Source organism: Conger conger, chromosome 5, assembly GCF_963514075.1.
Source record: "Conger conger chromosome 5, fConCon1.1, whole genome shotgun sequence".
NCBI lineage: Eukaryota > Metazoa > Chordata > Actinopteri > Anguilliformes > Congridae > Conger > Conger conger.
Genome location: NC_083764.1, coordinates 56,642,963 through 56,651,488, shown reverse-complemented (window position 1 = coordinate 56,651,488; position 8,526 = coordinate 56,642,963). Strand labels below are relative to the sequence as shown.

At 42.8% G+C, this 8,526-nt stretch overlaps 1 protein-coding gene across 1 annotated transcript in view; it reads left to right on the top strand.

Moving 5' to 3' along the window:
- The first annotated feature begins 1,349 nt into the window (after positions 1–1,349).
- The window catches only part of tesk2 (testis associated actin remodelling kinase 2), a 42,158-nt gene continuing 34,981 nt past the window's right edge, over positions 1,350–8,526 (top strand). The window contains exon 1 of the mRNA XM_061241254.1: positions 1,350–1,960. The gene's annotated coding sequence lies outside the window, so the exon portion shown is untranslated. The remainder of the gene's footprint in view (positions 1,961–8,526) is intronic.

Below are 8,526 nucleotides of genomic sequence, written 5' to 3'. Positions count from 1 at the left end.
TTTATATTGACCTGAAGTGAGACAAGCTGGTGTACATGGTTCCCTCAAGGATGATGATGATGATGATGCAATTGTGGAATGTTGTGCATTGAGCCTCCATCATGCATCAACCAAGTGTGTGCACCCCTTAGCCAATCAGTTTCATACATTAATTGTTTTAGTGCTGAAACACCAAATAACCGGCACTGCAGCCCTCCAAAACTAGAGACTGACACCCCTGGTGTTCTTCCCTGTTTATTGTTATGATGCTTCCAGCCTTCCAATCCTCACAACGTCAACACCAAAGTGTTATTGTCCACTTATCCAGACCATAATACAGCTTCATTATACAGCTTCAGTCATTTGGATGCAATTACATTAACCACTTAAGATACTGTGCCCAAGGTTGCAAAGAGTTTTCACGTTTTTGAGTTGATCAAACCAACAGTTCATGCTTTGCTTCCATTGTGACCACTCACATCACTGATAATTTTGACAGCTGTTTATGACATCTTTGGAATGCCTTTCTCATCCACCTGAGAAATGTACAGTTTTGCACTATCCTTATAAAACCCTTCATGAACCTATTATTGTGTGATTTGTTCAAGCCCTTTCAGGAATAGTCACCATATGGGCCAGGCTGAAACACTGCCAAATCACACCAAATGAATTTCCATCATTTTTTTTCAGGTATGTGAAATATTATTGAACCAGAAAGGTATAATTATGGTAAGACATATGACTGAAATACCTATTATTGAAACTGTGGCTGTAGTGCATGACATAACAGTGATTTAGAAGCACAATTTGGAGTTCCAAATTGTTTTACTTTTGTAGGAATCGTGTTCCCATCTTGAATGAGCATTTATTAAATAAGTAATAAATCATTATCTATGGCGTTAGCAATATGAGTTGCATCGTCTTGTCCACTTGCATCGACTGTCAGAGCTTGGTTTCATTAGTATTTAAAATGAGCAATTCCTTTGATTCTGTTCTAATTAACTCTGAAAACTGAATGTCAAGCCGGAATGACGTTAACTTTTTCTGTTGTTAATTAATTGTGCAAGGCTCTTTCAGTTTCAGTTTATGGTACTCGGACGGGAAAGTTTTCCTGTTATCTGGCCTTGTAGTGTAATAATTCCTCCTCATAATAATAAATAGTGCCTGGTTATTTATGGCGTTTAAGCATTGGTCTAGCGTTAGACTGCAAAGGTTTGATTCGTTCAAAAAACAATCAATCAGAAACAACCCACGACAGTAGCTTCAGCTATTGGGTAAGAAGTCGTTCAGCAAAAACACCTTCCTTGGCCGGTTAGCCAAAGCCACTGTCAGTCAAAGCAGGAGCGGGGGTGGGTCAAACTGCAAGTTAGGTCCTTGGGGAGAGGCAAATGTTGGGAGAAGTCGAGACGCGATGTTTGGCGGCGTATGGAATGACAGTAAACACAGGAAAGACGGACTTTTTGTAGTTGCTTAGTTAACATATAAATTATTCAAGACAAAACAACTCAGACGAAGTGGAACCAAGTTGGGTCTTATGTGATGCGCACGAAAAAGGAATAATTTATTTTACGAAATACAGCAAGCAGGCGATGATTTATTCTTATGTATTTAGCTTGCTAAACACCGTGCAGACTGGCTGCACATAAACAATGCAAACGAAAATACGCGAGCTAGCTTTCTAACTAGCTAGCCAAGTTAAGTCTGCGCGTAACACTACTTACGTTAGTAGCTATTAGTTGTTTTCACTCGTTTGCTCGCTAGCAAATGGTTCCTTCTTAAAGTAGTAAATGTTCAGTTTCTTCTGCTTTTCATTTCCCTTGTTTTACGAAGATTGGGAATAGTGCAAACTAGCGTTGGATCGCTTGCTTAGGCTTCTGACGTGTTTGGTTGTGTGGATAACATGCCAGGCATTGGAGTGAAGTGAGGCCCGGCGTCATCCCAATTCCAGTGTCGCTTTAACTACATCATGACAAACATTCAGGTAAGACATTGCTTTGATATCCGTTTTAGCTGACGTTAGCTAGTGAAACGACAACTGTGTGGCATTTTCAGAAATAAAACAACTGGCCTGATAGCTAGATAATGCAAGTTAATTCCTGCCATCATCAGGGACTATATTGTGATGTTCGCCAGTGACATACTACTAATCACAAACTAGCGGATCATCGGCTGTTATTACTTTGAAGCTGGTACGGTGCGTTGGTTTATCAAGCTTGCTTGCTAGTAATGTCAAGTTAGGTAAGTTATCTAAGTTAAATATTGTATACAAAACGGCGAACTAGCGAATTTAGCCATACACTGAGTGAATTTAACCAACTAATTTAGATAGCAAGCCTCTTTAAGTGAATATCTGAATACAGCTTACTATTTACGTTAGGTCTAATATGATGGAAAGCTTGTTGTTAAAGAAGCATTGTTCTGACAGCTAGATCTCTAGCAATTTACTTGGGTAACCTTAACCTGCTAAGTTAGCTAGTTAGACGTTGGTTGGCTAATAAAGTTGACTAATAACGCTAGAAGACTAAACGGACTTCGGCATTCAAATGTGTTTACAGTTGCCTAGCATTACCACCTAAAATGTGAGATTTAGTCAGCTAATGTTAGCTAACTAGCGAATAAAGTAACGTTAAGATACCTAGCTAAATGTATATGCTCTCATCAGTAGCAAAATGCTGGTTAACATATCTGGGCGAACAATGAAGTGATATTCCCCTCGGCTAGCTACAGATAGCCAGCTAGATAATACATTTAAAACTAGCACAACTTTCATGTGGTTACTATAACTGCATGATAAAATAAAATAAAAAAAAGTTTGACAATGCTCTTCGTTGGCGCGGATAATGTCTGGTCTTCACAATGTTTAGAGTTGGCTAAAGCTTGGTGGTGTTGGACTGCAGTCTCAAAGGTGTCGTGTTTGCAAAAAGCTACGTGAAGTTGAGCATACGTAACTTAAATTACCACACGCAGACGGAGTCATGGGGCATGTACACGGTATGCACACATGGACCTTCACCACTAACGTCAACTCAAGTGTTTTGAAATGTTATGTGGGGGCTTCCCAGGTATGTTAACTCCTGAATTGTCACATCATTTCCATAGCTGTTAATTCCACTGCGGACGTATGATGTGAGCAGGAGCTTGTAGAAGTTTTAGTTGGTGTAACTAAGTTAGTAATTAATTGTCCTTTTGCTGAGTGAACGAGCTTAATACCCTTCTACGTTAACGTTCACTGACAAAGTGTCGCTCAAGATTAAGGTCAATAGTATTGGGTGACACTGCGTGCTCAGTTGGTTTATGTTTTTGCCGTGGGCGGGGTGCGCTTTTGGTGCCTCCGTCTGTGTTAATACCGTAAACGTGATTAATACTGTACTTGATATGCCAGCCTCAACTGAAACCTGCAGTCTAACCACGTGTCTTAACATGAGTGATTTAATTCCGTACATGCAATTCCTATAATTGGGGGTTTTTTTTATCTCGCCCCTTTTGCATCAGGGAAATTTCTGAACGCAAGGGCTCACTATGGCGCAAGACCTCAGCGCGTACAGATTTTCTTTCTAACTGTCATTGAATCACCATGCCTGGGCAGTCAAATTCACAGGGCATCCTCGTTGCAGCCTTCGTTTATTAGACACAGATGAAGAACAAATGGATGTAAATGTCAGTTTAAATGCTTCTCAAAGCTGAGTACATTTTCACAAGATAGCTGCATGCAGTTTTCCTTAACTGCATTGTTCATGGGAAGTCCAGAAATGGTTTTCAGTTGATCCTCAGGCTGCCAGTGTGCAACAGATGGAAGCATTAAGCAACCTTGCCTTAGACCCTGTGGGAGGGAACATGAGATTAAACATTCTTACAAATAGTCCCAACTCTGCTATCCCAGACTGATCCAAACTCATCTGCTTCCCATCTTCCAGGCTGAGACACACACGCCCACGAGCCTGCGTTATGTGTGGGTTTCAAAGAACTTCAGCCTAAAAAAGGGAAGTCCCAGTTATGCCATCGCCAGAACCAATTATGTATCTGCCAGCTATGTTTAAGGTGTCAAATTTCACAGGAAGCTGTTGAGCTCTTTATTTTTATGCCTGTGGATAAAAAAGGCACAGTTTATACTACAGTGTTGTGAAATAAAGAATGCTTCTTATTTGGTATTTCATGAATTTAACTCCTTGGGATTCTAAAATCCTTTAGAAAGCAACTATCCGTCTGTTCTTTTGGGAAGTGGTGCATTGGGTTATTCCGTTTTAGAGCCTATCTGTGCTAAGGTGTGAATTTGTTAAATTCGATGTTTCTTTAACTTGTACTCATAGTAGTTATGTGGCCGTATACGTTCACGCATAGCGTACACTTGAAAAACATACAGTTCAGTAAATGCTTCTTGAGTACAGTCAACCTTCAGCAGTGATTTATCAAGTGCAAATATGTCAGGCTGAGAAAATGATTGGACTAATGAAGTGCTTAAGTGCCCAAGCTCATGCAAAAAACAAAAACAGCATACACATTGTCCCGAAGGGATTAAGTGTGACCCCCACTGATCCTGAGCAAGTGCTGCTATAATGAGACCGGTCTACTTCCAGGCTGTAAACCAGCAATGCTGCAGGCTAGTATGAATTCCATTGCATTTCATAATTGCTGCTTACTATGAGTTTCCTGAGATTTCCCTTTCCTACAATCCTCAAAGGCTAAATATGCCAAATAATCAGTGGTTGATTGTCTTTCCTACATCCTATTGTCATTATAGCACAGAGTAGTGGGTTCGGGATGCTCTTGGCTTGGTATATTTTTGTATGGTGTGTAACTTTCTGTTTAAATCCTGCTATCTCGTCAGCTTTCAGGAATGCCAACAGTTTTCTTTGTGGTTTGTTTGTTTTGCATGCAAATAGTTCCTCCCTCATGACGACAAGTGCCTTGCTCAGAAATGTGGACATTCCCCACTGGTCATTTTGTTTCAGATAATGCTGCTTTTCTGATTTTTACCCTTTAAAACCCAGAACATGATGTTATTATGAAAGTTGGTGTTATGCGCCTACCTGCCATGTGTAGAGAGGAACATGGCCAGTGTTTGCTGTCAAGACAGCAGGTAGAGTATAGTGGACATAGTGGAGTATGCAGTAGATTTTTATCAGTGGTGGAAGAGCATTTTGGCAATGCAATTTTACTTAAAGTGAAATTATTTCAAAAGTTTTTTACAGTCAAGTACATCTGCTTAAACATTTGTATTGTTATTTTCTTCTCCCCTAGAATGTGTTAGGCAGCGCTGCGCTTGATCTATATGCTTTTTTACTGGAGAACCATTCATAACCACACCAGTTTTCCATCAAGACAAATCTGTCCTTAAACTTCTGAAGAACAGTGTCGACGTTGCTTTTATGATAGCCATATTATATAGAAGGAAGCCATTAACGTCTCAGCGGAGGGCCGTAGGGCGTTGCTCTGTGACCACAGAGAAAGGTACATGAATGATCGGGCGGTGATCACGCACCATTCACGAAACCGCATTGCGTGGGAATAAATCCTTTCTGGGCAGAGGCATTGAGACTGCTAGAGCACAGTCTTGTTCTGTAAATACCGATGACGGCACTTTGCATGCTGGGAATTTTTTCATGGTTGAAGGGTATGAAGTTCTGCAGGAATCCCCAGGTTGTACGAATACCCCGCGGTAGATGATGCGCCGTGATTAGTGAGGTGGATATGTTCAGTCTTAAATACCTGTCAATGTAAGCCTGCTCTATGCACTGCATCATGTCACACGTGCTTTGGGGAAAACGTGAATGGAATTCTCTCCTATGTATTCGAAAGTAAGAAAACATTGCACATCAGCGCAGGTACAGACTGTTGTGTGTGTATTATTATTATTATTATTATTATACTGTTATTGCTATTGTTGTTATTGTTGTTGTATTGTTATTGTTATTATTGTTATTATGTTGTGGCTGGTACATCATAAGGACTGATTCACTTTTGTAATGGCTGTAAAAATCATGAAAACACGTGGTCATGAAAAGTTCACATGGTCATGAGAAGTTCACATGGTGCAACATTGTAATTTTGTGGTTTGTATGACTAAGGCAATTTCTTTTCCTCCTGTATGCTTCTTCAACAAAAGCCTTCGCCTTCAGCCATGAAGTGATGTACAGTACTCCGTCTGTGTGATTTCCCCCTCCCACCCCCCCCCCCCCCCACCCTTTGCGTCTTGTCGTCCCCAAAAACGCCTGCCATTGTCAAAGGCTGCTCTGCCTCTGCAGATGTTGGCGTTGCAGGGGGCTAGCTCTTTCCGAAGCTGACGCAGTCTTTGCTTTGCAAAATTCAAAGCCACAGCTGTTTACTTGGGGGTTATTGACTCAGTCGGTCTTGGATTCGGTTCTCCATACATGGTCTGGGGGGGGGCTTCCGTGCGTGTCGTACAGTCTTGTGAAAGTGTGTGGGCTGTCCTGTCTGGCGGCAGCTGTGAATGTTTGTGGAATGGAGCCAGGTGGTGTTACCCCGGGCCACCCTAAAACAGCCCTCACCCCCCCGTCCCTCCCCGTCCCCCCACTCTCCCCCTTGTTAATAAGAACCTTGAGCCTAACATTCCCGTCTCCTAACAACTCCACCATTCATCAGTGCCTATTTGCTTTGTCTGTGCATTGAAACGGTGTTTATATCTCTGCTTGCTACACACCCATTAACTCAAAGCAGTTTTTTTTCTTCTGACTATGAAAATGAACAGCTTCATACCAGTTGCACCCCGCCCCTGATTTCCACCACTGAATTGAATTAAATTAAATGAATACTATCCATGCTACAGCTCACTGGAGGTCCTGTTCTCCATGAAGAACCCCCAGTAAATCATTCAAAATGAATTAAGGTTGATAACTGATAATGTCCGTGAGTACGTTATTAATCAGTTTAAAGAGAAAGTGGCTTGTTGTCTGGCAGGCGGAGGGATAACTAACAGTAACGTAGCCTAGGCCTTGCTTTTAGGTCAGCGACGGGCAGCGAGGGATGTATCTGTTTCTGGTTTTCATGCCAAGATTTGTTGATAAGGGCATGAGTGACAGGCCACTTTCCTATACAAAATGTTTTCCTGTGACCTAATCTACAGGTCAATCAGTGTTGGTGTACAGACATTTAGCTCATTTAGCCAGGGTAATTGGTGGGAACAAATACCTGCATACTGACTGGCCCTCCAGGACCGGAATTGGCCGCCCCTGCTTTAGGTGGAAAGGGCATTGGGGCTGATGTGCTGGTATTGGTTGCAGGTAGGCTGATGTACTGGTATTGGCTGCAGTTGGCTGATGTTCTGGTATTGGCTGCAGTTGGCTGATGTGCTGGTATTGGCTGCAGGTCAGCTGATGTACTGGTATTGGCTGCAGGTCAGCTGATGTACTGGTATTGGCTGCAGTTGGCTGATGTGCTGGTATTGGCTGCAGTTGGCTGATGTGCTGGTATTGGCTGCAGTTGGCTGATGTGCTGGCATTGGCTGCAGTTGGCCGATGTGCTGGTATTGGCTGCAGTTGGCTGATGTGCTGGTATTGGCTGCAGTTGGCTGATGTGCTGGTATTGGCTGCAGTTGGCCGATGTGCTGGTATTGGCCGCAGGTGAAACAGTTGCTGTGAGGGTGAGATGCTCTGACATGTCTCTGTAGTCAGTGCGTATCGTAAATGAATGAGACGTCACCACTCTCCTCCACATCGGGGTGACAGGACAGCCTCCAGTCATGCATTTCTTCTTTTTCCCCCGAAAAAGAAAGCCCCGCTTTGGGAATAGTGGCCCTTACATTCTTGGCAGGATGAGATTATCGGAAAAACAATTGCAAAATTGCACTAAAAGTCTAGCGGAGGAGGAAAAAAATCCTTTTAAGCATTCGGGGGACGGTGCTGAACCGTTGGTGGAGTTGGGTGAAATGGCGTTCTGTCATTGTGCGGCTGAAGCAGAGAAGCGTGACCGCTGTTTTTTTCCTGTTCCTATGGATTAGCATTCCATCCCTCCGCCATGTTTTTCCTTTATTGAAAGTATCGATTTGGGTCCCTTGACATTGTCTTTTGCTGTTCAGATGTGCAGACCGTAAAATGTTTAGCGTTAAATGAGTTTTTACAAAGTTTATGCGAGTCCACTTTGGCTAGAGTGGATTCACATAAACTCTGCAAGAGCTGAATTAACACAACATTTCACTGTATAAACATCTGTGAAATGTCTTGAGCGTGTAGAAATTTGCATTGCGTTATAGCTCCATCAGAGCTGGCTCCCAAGCCAAATACGAGGGTCATGACCGACTGTCATTTTCGGGCATTATTGATACGTTACCGTCGCAATGGCCCTGTGTTAATGCAGCCACGCGTTAATGCTCACACGTTAATGCACACGCGCTGTCGAGTGCGTGCGATGGCTCGGTCTCTCCCCGAGAGAAACGCGGAGAGGAATCCGATCGGTCGACCCTCTGATCGACGCTTTGTTATCACAGGGCTGGCAGTCTCGGGAGGAGAGGAAAAAGAAGTGTGTTTGATAAATACAGAGACACAGCGCGATTGTGCAAACGGGAAGGCCCCCGCAGATGCAGAAACGGTGCTC